This window comes from Cynocephalus volans, chromosome 2, assembly GCF_027409185.1.
Source record: "Cynocephalus volans isolate mCynVol1 chromosome 2, mCynVol1.pri, whole genome shotgun sequence".
Classification (NCBI taxonomy): Eukaryota; Metazoa; Chordata; class Mammalia; order Dermoptera; family Cynocephalidae; genus Cynocephalus; species Cynocephalus volans.
This window is the reverse complement of record NC_084461.1, coordinates 224,909,600-224,925,118: the sequence shown is the minus strand read 5'-3', so window position 1 is coordinate 224,925,118 and position 15,519 is coordinate 224,909,600.

The following is a 15,519-nucleotide window of genomic DNA, read 5'->3' as shown; positions in this document are numbered from 1 at the left end:
AGGACATTTTATTATCTAGGTAAGATCTAAAGGACACAATTGATTTCAAGTAACTTAGCTGTTCACCGGACAAAATATAACTCCACTTAAAGGAATACAACAAAAGTCAGCAACCAGCAATATAAAAATCACAATATTCAGTATCCAATCAAATACTGATTTGTGCAAATACTGAGGTGTGCAAAGGAACAGGAAAATACAAATAATAACCAAGAAAAAAATCACTCAGTAGAAACAGACCCTGAAATGAAAGAAATAATGAACTAGCAGAGAACATTTAAAAGGCCATTCTAAATATGTTCTATATGTTCCAGAATATAGAGGAAAATATAAGCATGATGAGGAGAGAAATGAAAGTTATAAAAAACAACCCAAATGTAACTTCTAGAGATGAAAAATACAATATCTGAAATGAAAATACACTGGATGAGATAGCAGCAGATTAGGCAATTAAAAAAAAATATCAGTGAACTAGAAGACATAGCAATAGAAACTATATAAAATTAAACCCATAGAAAAAGACTTTTTAAAAAGTTAACAGCATCAGTGACCTGTGAAATAATATCAACAGGTTTAATATACACTTAATTGGAATCAAAAAGAGAAATGGAAGAGAGGAGGAGGAAAAAAAATTGTTTTTAATAATGGTTAGGTTTTTTCCAAATTTGATAATAAATATTAACTCAGAGATCCAAGAAGCTCAAAAAACCCCAAGCAGAATAAATCCAGAGAAAACCATAGCAACCAGTGATAAAGGGAAAATTTTTAAAGCAGCCATAGAAAGCAGATACATTACATGAAAAAGGTCAAAGATAAGAATTATAGAATAATTATCACCAGAAACTATACAAGCATGAAGAGAGTGAAGCAACATCTTTAAAGTACTGAAAGAAATACTCTGTCAACCTAGAATTCTTTGCCCAGCAAACATATCTTCAAAAATAAAGGTTAAATAAAGACTTTCAGACAAAAATCTAAGAGAACTCATCTCTTGAAGATCTGTACTTCAAGAAATATAAAAACAAGTTCTTTAAGCAGAGGGAAAATTATACCAGAAGGCAATCTGGGAATCTGGGTATACACTAAAGAATTAATGAGCTCTAAAAATTGGTAAATATGTGGGTAAATAAAAAATAATTTTTTGTTGTATATAATGTATTTAAAAGACAATTGTTTAAAGCCAAAATAATGGCAATGCAGCGTAGAGTTCATAGCATACACAGAAGTAAAATGTATGTCAACAGTTGCACAGAGGACAAAAGGACATGAAGAGAAGTATACTGTCGTAAGGTTCTTACAACATATAAGAAGTGTGATGATGTCATTGGGAGGTTGTTTTAAATGAAGAATTAAATTGTAAATCCTAGAGAAACCCCTAAAGAAAAAAATATAAAACTAAACCAACAGTGGAATAAAATAAAATTATAGAAAATAATTCATCCAAAAGAAGGGAAAAACAGAAAAAAAGAAAAAAGAGGATATAGAACAAATATCAAGATGGTAGATTTAAATCCAAAATAGATAACTATATTAAATAGAAATGGTCTAAACACCCCAATTCAGAGATGGAGATGGTCACATTGGATTGAAAAAAAAAAATCCAATTATAACCTGTCAACAGACATTCACTTTCAATGTAAAGTCACAAACAGTTGTCAAAAGTAAAAGCATAGAAAAAGATATACCATGATAACACTAATCAAAATAAATCTAATATGCCTCCATTAATAGCAAGCAAAACAGGTTTCAGAGAAATATTACCAAGAATAGAGAAGGTGATTACATAGTAATTAAGAGGTCCTAATTAAAAACAAAGCTTCAAAACACACAAAGCAAAACATAGGTGACAAGAAGAAACAGAAAAAAAACATAGCCAAAGATTTCAACATTCCTCTCTTATAATGCATACAAGTAGACAGAAAACCAGTAATGACAAAGAAGACTTCAAAACACTATCAACCAACTTGATCTAATTGATATTTATATAACACTTCAACCAGCATCATCAAAATAGACATTCTTTTCACGTGCACCAAAACATTTACAAGTTAGACCATACCCTGGGCCATAAAACAAGTGTCCGTAAATTTCAAAGGATTCAAATATCAAAAAGTATGTTCTCTGACCAAAATAGTTAAATTAGAAATCTGTAACAGAAATAATACATAAGGAAAATACTTAGAAACTAAATAACATACTTCTAAATAACCCATGAATCAAAGAAGAAATCCAAAGGCAAATTAGGAAGTATTTAACAGAATTAAAATGAAAACAGAACATACTAACATTTATGGGATGCTGCTAAAAGATTACTGAGAGGAGATTTATAGCACTAAATACCTATATTAGAAAAAAAGATGGGGTGGATGGGGGCCTCAGCCATGCCCCCTGACTTGCACATCCAGCCTGGCAACGACGGACCTGCTGCCAAGCCCCCCTGCCCTCCACAACTGGGCCAGGAAAGGAGCCGGCCGTGGGCCAGCCCTGCTCACCCCTCGCCTCTGTTTTCCTGTCCCCTCCCCTCCCCCTCCCTCTCCCACTGCTCCACAACATCTTAGAATGTTAAAAATAATTATTATTACTAATTAATTTTTTTAAAGAGAGAGAGAAAATATAAAATAAGGAAGATATTTTTCCAGTGACAGCAGTTTCAAGGCATGAAGTCATGGCTGTCTTCAGGCAGATCACCTGGTCTCTTCTGAAAGCAGGTTTTGGGGGGTAACCTTTGTTCCTCTCAACCTCACACAACGCTAAACTAAAACGTATGATAAAGTGTACTGTTTGGCGCTTAATTAAACCTTCTGTTCATTTAGAGTAAAGAAAAAAAAAAAGAAAAGAAAGGTCTCAAACCAATGATCTCAGCTTCTCCCTTAAGAAACTAAAAAAGAAAGAACAAATGAAACCTTAATAAGCAGAAGAAAGGAAATAATAAACATCAATAAAAGTTTTTAAAAACAGAAAAATAAAGAAAATCAATAAAACCATAAACTGATTCTTTGAGAAGCTCAGAAAATTGGTAAACTTATATCCAGGCTAATTAGAATAGAAAGAGAAAAGACACAAATTGCCAATAGCAGAAATCAGAGCGGGGAACATAGCCACAGATTCTACAGAAGTCAAAAGAATACAATGGGAATATTATGAATAATGTTGTGCCAAGAAATTTGACAACTTAGATAAAATGAGCAAATTTCTAGAAAGACACAAACTATCATAGCTCTCTCAAAAAGAAATATCTAACTTAAATAGCTTTATATTTATTAAAGAAATTAAAATAGTAGTTTAAAAACTTTCCACAAGAAATTCCCCAGGCCCAGATAGCTTCACTGGTGACTTCTACCAAAATCTGAGGAAGAAATAATATCAGTTCTACATAAACTCCTCCAAGAACCTAAAGAAGAAAAAAACTTTGCAAGTCATTCTCTGTGGTATTCCAATACAAAACCAGACAAAGGCATTACCCAAAAAAGAAAAAAAGACCAATATTCATCATGAATACAGATAAAAATTATTACCAAAATTCTAGCAAATTATATATAAAATTATATATAATACATAACATATTACAAATATGCATTAAATCTTGTTATTTATATTATACTAATTTGTATTGTATATAATTTATCCAATACATAATTGTGTGTGTATATATGTGTAAAATAAGCATATATAACTCATCATGACCAAGAAGGATTATTCACCCCCAAATAACCCAAATGTCCTTCGACTGATGAACAGATGAACAAACATGGTCCATCCATACAGTGAAATACTGCTCACTGATGTCAGGCAATCAACACCACCCATGCATCTCAAGTGCAGTTTTGCCAAGAGAAAGCAGTCAGTCTCAGTTGACTACCTATAAAATAGAATACTGTATGATTCCATTTATATGACACTCTAGAAAAAGGAAAAATATAGAGACAACATATCCGTGGTTGCCAGAAGTTGGGGGTTTAAGGAGAGTTCAACAATAAGGGGGCACAAGAGAATTGGGGGAGTAATAGAGATGTTGGAGGTACTTTCTTGGGGGGCCCAATAGTCAGCCTCAACCTACCCAGTCCTCTTACCAGGTCCTTGACTCCGCCACAGGAAAGCTTTCAAGGGCAGAGTCACAGTAGAAATTGAGAACAAGTTTAATATACTAGATAAGAAATACAGGTTCCACAGAGAGAGTGCGGCATAGCTCCAGAGACTGAGCAGGGCCCACGCCAAGTCTAACAAAAAACAAGAAAAACATACTTAACTTCAGTACAAAGTGCAGGCTGGCTCAAGAGAGTGAGCAGCCACTTGCTGAAAGTAAGTTAGATACAAAGTAAAGCACACACACCTCAGCCAGGAAAGTTCGAGTAACCTCCAGGAACGTGAACAACAACCCCGCCTGCTGCAGAAATTGGGCTTTTACAGTTTCTCTATCTAGTGAATATTCAAATAAGGGGGTGGTTCCCAGTTATGTAACATTAGTCCTGCACATGCTCAGTTGGTTTCTTCCTGGAGCATGTTCATTGGTCAGACCCTACCACATGCACCAGGCATATTCAAGAATATTCTGTGCTCTCTACTGAGCATGCCCAGTCACTGGATTTGCATAAGCCAGCCCCCTGGTCTCATTTTCTCTGTGCTGGTGTCCAAAATAGGTCTGACTGGCAAGAGTTAACTTTCCTCCAGGGGAGAGCTTAGTGGAGGGCGCCTGAGACCTCAGGGAGTGGCTGGAAACCCAGAGGGTGTCCTGAAACCTGAATCCAGGGAAACTGAGCACCTCTTATATCAATAGAAGTGTTCCATATCTTGATAGTGGTAGTGGCTATGCAACTATATGTGTGTTAAAACTTATAGAACTGTATACTAAAAAGAGTAGTTTTTACTGTATATTATTCCTCAAAAGCCCTGAATATTAAAAAAAAAAAAAAAAAAAGATAGCATCAGGCTAGATCACAGACCCTTCTATCCCGTCCTGTGCAGTTCCTGAGTCAGATAAGCAAAAGAAATACCGAGCAGCCACAGGCAAAGTGGACATACTTTATTTTTAGATGCAAGCAGTTCAGAGCCAGTCAGTGCCTTCCATACCGAAGTGTACACAAAAACAGCAACGAGCCAAGGGGTACACGGGTGTGCATGTGCACTGACTCTACTGCTACGTAACTTGTTTACGATGGATGTGCTGAACCACAGCCAGCCAGATATGAGGCAAGAGGGCCTGACCAAACCAACTTCACTTTCCTCACACATAGTATTATTACACACCTAACAGAATAGCTGAAATTTTAAAACTGTTAATACCAACCATAGGCAAAGGGAACTTTATGTACTGCTGATGGACTGGACATTTGCACAGCCACCTTGGACAGTCATTTGGCTTTACCTACCAGAGCTGGTACCTGCACACCTAAAATCCAGCTATTCCATTCTAAGTCATATACCTAACCAAACTGCATACATATTGTGAGGAAAATAGAATAGTTTACTCAGGCCCCCTCGCCCCACGTGCAGCACGTTCTTTGTAAACAAGTTGTGTGTGAGTGGAGTTAGTGGGTATGCACACCCATGTATCTTTTTAGTTTGTTGCTACTGTGTGTTCTTCAGAGTTTATGAAGCAGCCACTGGCCAGCAGAGAGCTTGTGTCTAAAAATAGGGCATGTTCACTTTGCTGGCAGCTGCTCGATTTTTCTTTGGACATTGCCATTGCCAGTAGCAGTTGAGTTTCTGAGTATCTCTTTGGACTGCCTAGCTTTGAGACGTGTGTGTGTGCGTGTGCGTGTGCGTGTGCGTGTGCGTGTGCTGAATGAAGACTACTCTTTCTTCAACCATGGCTCCAAGGACCTTTTTTCCAGTTACCTGCTCATAGACCTCATGTGAAGGGTTTGTGACCCAGTCTGGACAACGGACTTGAAGGGTCTGTGAGCTCCAGACCCAGCCCTAGCTCTACACATATTATCCCCAGAAGGCAGGTAAAAGAATATTCCTCACACCCTTCTTTGTAAAGCCCCAAATTGATAAGAATGCAAATGGCATTTATTAGTGGAATGGACAAAGGTTGTGGAACATTCATTCATTGGCAACTTACAAAGCAATGAAATCCTATAAACTATAGCTACGATCAACACAATGGGGAAATCTCCACATTAAGTGAAAGAAGACAGCCTTCAAAGAAAATTATGATTCCATTCCTATAATATTCGAAAGCAGTCAAATTTCTTTATGGAGTTACAAGCTAGGATAGTGGAGAGAGGGAAGAGTATTGAGAGGGAGACTGAGGAAGGAATCTGCATGATATTGTAATTTGATTTTCCTTGATTGGGCAGTGATTATACTGGTGTGTTTACTTTGGGATAATTCATTGAGCTTTCACTTTTATGAACTGTGGACTTTCTGTGTATGCATCATACATTGTTAAAGAGTTTTATCAACTATTACGAAATTATATTTCATGCTCATCAGTTTAGTAAACTATCTAGATGTCTAGGTAGGTAGGTAGGTAGTTGGGTGGATGGATAGTTGGTAGGTAGGTAGATAGATACATAGGTAGAGATGTCTCACTGACAATACTTTGTTTAAAGAACATGGGGGTAGAGAAGAGATTGTAAGATTGTTTATACAGTTTTCAAATCACAACAAATTTTGGAAGTTAATGGTGTTTTGTAGTACATTTGGGATGCTGGTAGCTACACAGCATATCTACTTCTCAGGCGAGTATCGGAGTAAACCTCTTCACTCCCACAAGTGACGTTCAGTGAGTGGCTTCGGACACCAGCTCATGCGCATTAGAAGTGACCAAGGGGCTCCCGCCTGTTTACTACAGAAACTTCCCAGCATATCCACACTCCACACATTCTGTACAGGTTGGGCCTCTCTTATGGACATTTCACTACAAATAAAGTGAAATTAATAAATATCCATGGAAATAATCTCATGCCTAAAACTTCACATTCTCAGTACAAAAATGGTCTCAGAGATTGGTTGTAGTTGCAAAAATTAAAGTAAAACAAAATAAACAAATCATAAATCAATAGGATAATAGGAATATAGAATATGGAATATTCCTATAATTGAATGTCATGCAGCAAGAAGCATGAACAAACTTGAATTACACATAGAAACACAGATGACTCTTACTGATTTAATGTTCACAGGAATAAATTTAAGTTGCAGAAGAATAAAAAAAGAAAATTGGAATGGCCACATTAATATCAGTTGAAGTAGTTTTTAGAACAAGAATAAATAGGGACATTTCAGAATGATAAAGGGGTTAATTAATCAAGTAGACATAACAATCTTAAATATGTATGTGCCTAATTACAGAGCTCTTAAGTATGTGAAGCAAATTAAAGTCACAAAGAATTAGCATTACCTACCCATCAGATTGGCAAAATCACAAATCCTGACAATCCCAAGTGTTGACAAGGATACAGAGTAATGGGAATTCTAGCACACTGCTTGTGGGAATATTAATTAGTACAAACACTGTATTAGTTATCTCTTGATATATAACAAAATTCAAAAAACATAGTGGCTTAAAACAAATCAAAAAAGAGACTTTATTTTCTCACAGTATCATGGGTCAGGAATGCAGGAGTGGCTTAGCTGTTTATTCTGTCTTAGGGTCTCTTATGAGATTGAGTCATGATGCCAGCTAGTCAAGGGGTCTGAGAAGGTAGACCCTCACCCCACCTGAAGGGGAGCCCTGAAGACCTGCAACCAAACCATGCCAGGGTAGCAAACCACTACCTACCCCCCACCACACAGAGACACTCCACAGTCATTACTGAAGGGAGGACCTGCCTGTGAGGAGTTAAGATACAGGCCTAGAATCAGAAAGCCTGGGTTACATCCCCACTGGACCACTGCTTACTCAGTGATTGAGCAGGCCACCCTGACCCTCAGTATCTTCATCTGTAAAATGGGGATCATTCTAATCCCACTTCACACAATGGTGATGAGGATTAGGTGAGTTAGTATGCCCAGTGCCTGGCACCCACTAAATGCTGGTGAGTATCAGGCACTGTCACCATCACTCTCTGGCTCCCTTGGCCACAGCCCCTCACTACTTAGCAGAGGCCCTGTGCTCTGGGGGTGGACTGCTGGACTCCAAGCACTTGGCAGCGGATGGCCGTGGTGAGCCCAGTAGGGTTCACCCAGGTCAGGAGTCCTGCCTGCTCCAGTCTGAGCTCCCATTCCGGGGGGCCAGGCCGAGGAGGTCACCACTTACTGCACTTCCTCTCACCAAGTGGACCTGGAAACACTTCAAGAAGAAAGCCTCCAGGAGCGCAGGACTGCAAGAACCTGGGGGACTGGAGGCTCAGGACTCGGCTGCAGCTGCAGTGGGAGCCTCTCACGCGCAGGGAAGGCTGAGCTTCATAAAGGATAAATCCTAGACCGAGGGACAGAAAGGCAACGGGATTCAGATGACAAAGCAAATGTGGCTCAGTTAGGGAAAAAGTGACTCTGTCCTTCCTTGCACCAATCCCGAGACCAAAGTGGAGAATCACGCATGGCTGGCACAAGGCCTCAGGGCAGTGTCCCTGAGCCTCCTCGCACTCTCTGCGGAAGTGCTCACTGCGCAGCACTTGGTCTCAGAAAAGCTAGAGGGACTGGGGCTCCCAGAGTTCCCGGGACAGGGAGAGTCAGACCAGGCCTTATGGCGGCCCACCTGCACCCCCCCACCCATGAGGACCCCCACCCTCACTGACCATTCTGGCTTTGTCTCCCCCCACCCCAACGTCCTTTGCAAGGCCCGGCATTGCCAGGCCCCCCTCCCCTACTCCTCTGTGTTACTCTTTCCCCAGTGCTTGTCTCCTGCTAACACACCACACAATTTAGGATTAAATCATGTCTATTGTTTATTGGCTCTTCCCCCACAACAAGAATACAAGCCCACAGAGAGCAGGGATCTCCGTCTGTTTTTTTCTCTGCTGTATCCAAAGCACCTAGAACATAGCAGATGCTCAGTAAATATGTGTGGAAGGCAGGAAGGCAGGAAGGAAGGAGGGAGGCGGGAAGACAGAAGTGTGAGTCAGCAGCAGATGGTAGGCCTCCAGCCACAAAGCAGGGTCCAAGGCCCCTTGAAGCCCACAAAGAGAGCAGGGGGCAGCTCAGCAGGCCAGCAGGACCCCATCTGGGCTCTGGGCTAGGTGAGAAGGCCACAGTCAGAGCCAGATGAGTGGGGAAGGCTGTGGACCTCACTGGGGTAACTGTCAAAAGGACAGAAAGATATGAGCTGCTTCTCCCTGCTCACTGCTCATGGACCCCTGTGACAGGTGGGCCAGCGTTCTCTGGGCCCCAAGATGAAGCCACATCCCCCACTGGACCAGCACTCCCTGGCAGATGGAGGCCACGGCATCAGCTCACAGGCCTGTAGTTAGAGTGGCTCGTCCTAAGCAGGGGGGTGGGGCTCTCCCGGTGTCAGTCATGGGGAAAGGGGCGGGTCCTTAGACAAGAGGTGAACTTTAAAAAAGGCCTGGGGCAGGGAGAAGAGGTCTGTCTCTCAGACCTCATTTCCCAGGGCCTTGACTGAGGACATGGACTGTCCTGGATGAGGATTACTGGCTGTGGTGTAGGTCATGGGGAAGAGGGACGCAGCCACATGGCCTCCATGCTGAAGGAGGGGCAGTACCCAGTGCTCCGAAGGCCCCAGGGGGTGGGTCCCTTTGCAGTCCATTTCCCTGTGGGATGAATGTGGCAGATTGTAATGCTGCAAAAGCATTTCCCAACCCACATGCTCTTCTGGAAACTTGCCATCCCCGCGTTAAGAGATAGGGTCTACGTCCCCTTCCCTTGCCCCTGGGTGGGCCTCTATGACTGACTCCATTCATAGAGTACAGTGGAAGTGACCCTGTGTGACTTCTAAGGCTGGATCACAAAAGGTGACACAGCTTCCACTGGCTGTCTCTCTCTTTGGAGCCCAGGGCTGCCAAGTAAAAAGTCTGAGGCCACCATGGTATGAAGAAGCCCAACTAGCTCACATGGACAGACCACGTGGAGAGGCTCTGAGAGCAGGTGAGGAGAGAGATGCTGCCCCAGCCCCTGCCCTTCTAGCTCAAGTCACTGTCCCAGGGCCACCACATAAAAGATCTGGACCCAGAGCCACCAGCAGAGCCAGTCCCAAATTCCTGGCTCACAGACCTATGAGATTCCATGAAGCACTGGTGTTGTCTTAAGCCACCAATTCAAAAGTAATTTGTCACTCAGCAATAGATAACCAGAACGATGGAATATTCCAGCTGGTCTCCACTATGCTCCACTGTGCTATAGGTACGATGGGAAAGATGGAGTGCTCTTGGGTTAAAGGAAGAGAAGCAACCCTCAGGACAGCGTGGAGGAGGCAGCAGGTTAGAAAGAGAGCAGTAAGGGAATCTCGTGGGGAGGAGTTGAGGATATAAGCTCTGGCCAGACAGCCCTCCTTACCCTGGAGGGCTGGACTCACTTCTTACAGGCCTGGTAAGCCCCTTACAAACAAGCGATTCTTATGTCCATCATGCTGGAGAAAAACCTGAGGCCCAAAGGTTTCAGTGCACACCAAGGTCATTATGCTCACACAAAGTGGAACTGAGACCCGAACCCCAGATTTGTCTAACGGCAAAGCCTGAGCTGCTTGGCCTACACCATGAATCCTCAAGGAAGAGCCCAGCCAGGCTGTGCAGACCACACCAGTGAAGGAGGGAATGGGAGGGGTCCTGAAAGGGGCAACTTGAGGCCGGCTCAAGAGTCTGGCTTGGAAGGCCGGTGTCCTGCACAGAGGGCTGGACCACTCCCGCCCAGTGACTCCCACCCCACCCCAGCAAGCTGACGTGACTACTACCCCCATCCACGGAAACATGCTCCTCCCCACAAACCCTGTGCCAACCTGTCTCACCCCTACAGCTCGCCACACGCCTGCCCCATCAGACAGGAGACAGGTGCATTAGGAAAGTTGCCCTGTGCCCAAGCACGCTACAGTGAGGAGGAGAACCCCATACCTCCAACCCCTGGGTCCTGCAGGCTTGAGCAATGCCCAGAGGCATAGCTGTCATCCAGGGCCTCTGCAGCAGAAGGTTAGAGTCACCCGAGGTGAGAAAGCTCCACCTGGGATGTGGGTTGGGCAGACAGCAGTAGTGGGGGGCAGTGGGGAATATCAGACTGTGAAGTGGCAGCAGCAAAGTGCCCCCCACCCAAGGTCTGCTACAGAGACATGGGCCCGGCTGCAAAAGCCTCCTAAGAATGTGATGTCAGGAGATGGTGCTGAGGAGGGGCCAGGAGGGAACCCCAGGGGGTACATGATTCTTAGTTTCCCTGAATGGGCGCGGGGCAGAGTAGACGTGAAGCTGTTCAGGCCGCCCTGCTGGGTGAGGCCTCCAGATGATGAGGAGCAGCAGGCAGGGCTTCTGGGCCCAGCCAGGAGGGGACTGGGGGACCTGGGGTGCTGGGTGGGGTAGGCCAGCGGGGACCAGGCTCTGCCCCCACAAACGGCCTCACTCCAGATTCATCCCACGGAGTAAACAGAGATGAATCTTCCCCATAAAGAGGGACTCCAACTGATGCCATTACTAATCGCTGGCAATAAAACTGCTAAATAAAGAACAGAGACGGAAGGATAAATCTACGGGAGGGCTGCTCGACAGAACAATTAGACCTGAGAGATGAACGTGTGTTCACAGACATAACTGCCAGGCATGTATTATTAATAAAATAAACATTGAGCTCAGTCAATAATAAAAGGAAAGGGGATCCCAGCCTCCCCCACCCCAATACAGTCTTCCACTGTCTCTCAGCCTTGGCATCGAGCTCTGACTGATGTGAGCTCCCAGACTCCTGAGGCTGCTGGATGATGCACCGGCCATGGGGGGCACCTGGTCCCCCCGCCCACCCCCAGAGTCAAGGCAGGGCTCTGATGATTCCTACTGCCAACTCATACCAGGTCTAGCTCCTCCTTTCCAAGTTTTAATGACAGTGTCCCCCACTATTGTTGCCTAGCAAATTATCCTAAAAGTTATCAGCTTAAGCTAAAAACAAACATTCACTATCTAGCAGCTTCTGTGAGCCAGGACTGGGCATGGCTTGGCTGGGTGCTTCTGGCTCTCAGTGTCTCATGAAGTTGCAGTCAAGCTGTTGGCCCGGGCTGAGGTCTCATTCGAAGACTACAGGGGAAGGGTGCACTTCCAAGCTCCCCCAGGTGGGCCTCCATTCCTCTGGGCTGTTGGCCTGAGGCCTCCCTCAGGTGGCTGGTTTCCCCCAGGGAGCTGTTCAGGAAAGAGACAGTGCACCCACAATGGAAGCTGGCATCTTTTTATAGCCTAATATGGAAAGCAACATCTCATGCTTCTTCTATTCATGAGGAATGAGTTACTAAATCCAGTCCACACTCAAACGGAGGGGATTACACAGGAGACAGCATTCACTGGGGGTCATTTTAGAAGCCACCTGCCACACACACTACATGGGGAGGACAGGATGGAGCTGGGAGACAGGTGGGCCCAGTGCTGAGAGGAAGCCAGAGTCAGAGGGGGCAAAAGGGAGGTAAGGAGGAGAAAGGGAGGAAGGAAGGAGAGAGGGAAGGAGGATATGCACTGCCAAGGTGAAATCTTTTTTCCCAAGTTGTTTTTGCATTTGCCTCTGCCCAGAAGGAGCAAAGGAATCAGAGAACTGGTGTCAACTCTACATCTGCTGCCTAACATAAACATGGTGATGCAGATACCAAAAAGTAGGCAGTGTGAAGAGGCTCCCTGGAGAAAATGGGGCAGGGGCAGTGTGGCCAGCAGCCCAGGACAGCCATCGTGTGACCCCCTCTTCTCTCCCAGCAGCCCCCACCCATGGAGAAACAGGACCAGGAAGCAGACCACCTTTTCAGGATGGGATCCAACCGTACATTACTGAAAGTGGGAGGGAGGCGTGCAGTTCACTTCCGTGAGTCACTGGCGACCACCGAGCTGGAGCTCCAAGAACTCACAGAGCTGGGGCAGCCCCAGCCTCAGGGGTCTCAAAGATGGTCAGACGTGAGCAGAGATGTCCCCGAGGCCTTCCTAACTGCTCAGGACTGCCCACCCTCTCACGCTTTCTTGCTCGTCTTGTCCTTGTTTCCCCACCTACCCTCCCACTACAAATTGACCAGGGGAGGGCTAGACTGGGGTCAACTTTCCCTCCCATGCTAGGACAGTGGAAGAACCAGCCAGGACAGGCACCAGGAAGAGGCGAGCTGTCCAGGTTCCACTTGGCTTCCAGAATGCCTCTCTGCACTCTCCAGCCCAGTCTGCTGCAGGGAATTTGGGAGCAGGAGGAAAACTGGGACGGGAATATTTAATCCCGCAGCTCCCACACTGGGACACCTAGGGTTGGAAGGGGCTGGATTCCTCTCAGGGGCCAAAGCTCCTGTCCAGCAGCCCCTCCAAGTGACAGGTCCCACCAGTTCCAGGACCCCTCCCAGCCCTTGTCCCACTGGACTCAGGGTATGAGTGACTCTCCACTGTCACCACCCCAGCTGCCTCACCACCTCATTGCTTCTCTGTTCCCCACCCACACGCTTGGAGACAGCCCTTCCACTAAGCTCCCCTCAATATCCTGAGGGCAGGTGACTGCCAGCCTCTAGCTGTAGAGCTGGGAGCTAGTGGAGACAGGGAGGGAATAAGAACAGGACAGAGAGGAGGAAGAAGGTGCCCATGACTGCAATGAGCAGTCCAGGCCTGTCTGAGGATTGCACGGAGGTGTCCAGCTGCCTCAGGGGACCACTCCTGGTGGCCGACGCCCGGCTTCCCCTGCTGGCTGGGCGGGCGAGCCCACTGCCCAGCGTGGTGGCCAAGGACGCTCAGTACCACGGTTTACTTACTACTTCTTCTTTACATCAACTCACTTTTTTATTCAAACAAAATATTCTAAAAGGAAACTTTATGTCCAAGGTTTGCATGCCAGTTATCAGTTTCTTGTTACATGTTAATATGAACACACATCTACACAGACTCAGCGTTGACATTGACGCACCAACCATCTGACTGTCTCCCCAGCCACGAATGCAAAGCAGGCCACATGCCAGGAAGCTCTGCTCCAGCTCCAAGCTCGCGACGGCCAGCGTGTGGCCTTGGAGGGATAGGAAAGAGTGTGCCAGGCTCCCCATGTTGGCAGACAAGGAATCAAGCCAGCTGCCCTCCACTCCAGAGCCCTGAGACAGGTCCACCATCCAATCTGACCAACACTGCAAACAGCAGGATGCTCTTCTACCTCCAACAAGGCGGGAGAGCTCGTGGCAGTCTAGAGTTCACTGAAGACAGTGCCTCTAACTTGGGACAACTGCACCGAGAGAGGAGGAGCCTGGACTTTGGTGTCAGATGGCTGAAGTGAACATTTTGGCTCCACCAAGCACTAGCCGCCGTTTGAGTCTGGGTAAGCCACTTAAACCTTCCCAGCCTCAGTTTTTTCAGATGTAAAGTGGGAAACATACAATACAGTTGTCCCTGGTATCCTCGGGGAATTTGTTCTCGGATCTTCTCAGATACCGAAATTTGCAGATGCTCAAGTCCCTGATATAAAATGGCACAGTATTTTCATATAACCTACGCAAACCTCCCTATACGTTAAAGCATCTCTAGATTACTTATAATACCTAACACAATGTAAATACTACATAAATAGCTGTTATACTGTGTTGCTTTTTTATTTGTGTTACTTTTATTGTTGCATTGGTTTTTTGTTGTTGTTGTTTTCTTTTAATATTTTTTATCTGCTGTTGGCTGAATCCTTATGAGTGTATATTAGCATCAGAAATAATAGTTAGAAGCATTTGGTAGAATGCCCGGCACATAGATGGTATCCATTCACAATCTTTATTTTTATAATCAAAGACAAAGCCAGCAATCCTTCATATTCCAATATGTCCCTGCATCCCCTACAGGGTAAAGCTCAGACCCTTACCCTGATTCACAAGGCCCCTTGACATCTGGCCTCAGTCTGTGTTCCTGACTCCTCATCCCCACCCCAGACCCCCACCCTTTGCTCTTTTCACCTCGACATAAATACACCAACTTTTCCACAAGCAGAATTTCCTAACATTATACTGGTACCCCTATCAACTTTCTCATACCAAGGTCAGACTTTGGAAAGTGATCCAATGAATGGAATTTTTTTTTTTTTTTAATGTATAATTCTTGAAATCTTTGGGCAGGTTTTTTGTTTGTTTGTTTGTTCTGTTTTTTATCAATATACAATGTAGTTGTTGTTAGGTCCCTGGAACTGAAAACCCGACTTTTAGAAGCCCCTACCCCTCGGTTTCATTTCTCTAAGTTTCATTCCTCCAAGTTTCTATCTACCTAAGTCTCTGTTCCCATGAGCAGGCTGTATCCAGAGTAGAACATTGTGACTGTCTTCCTAGGCTAGGCCAGATGCCAGTCTTAACCCTATAAAAGAAGACACCTGACTGCCTCTCGGCGCTGATGCCATTTTTTGGCTCAGCCCGGCAGGTCCGCTTGCCGCTTGCTAGTAAAATCTTTTCTTCCTTTACCTGGCTAGCATCTCCTTCCTCAGTGACCTTACAGTTGATTTTCGTGTTCCTTTACCAGTTCT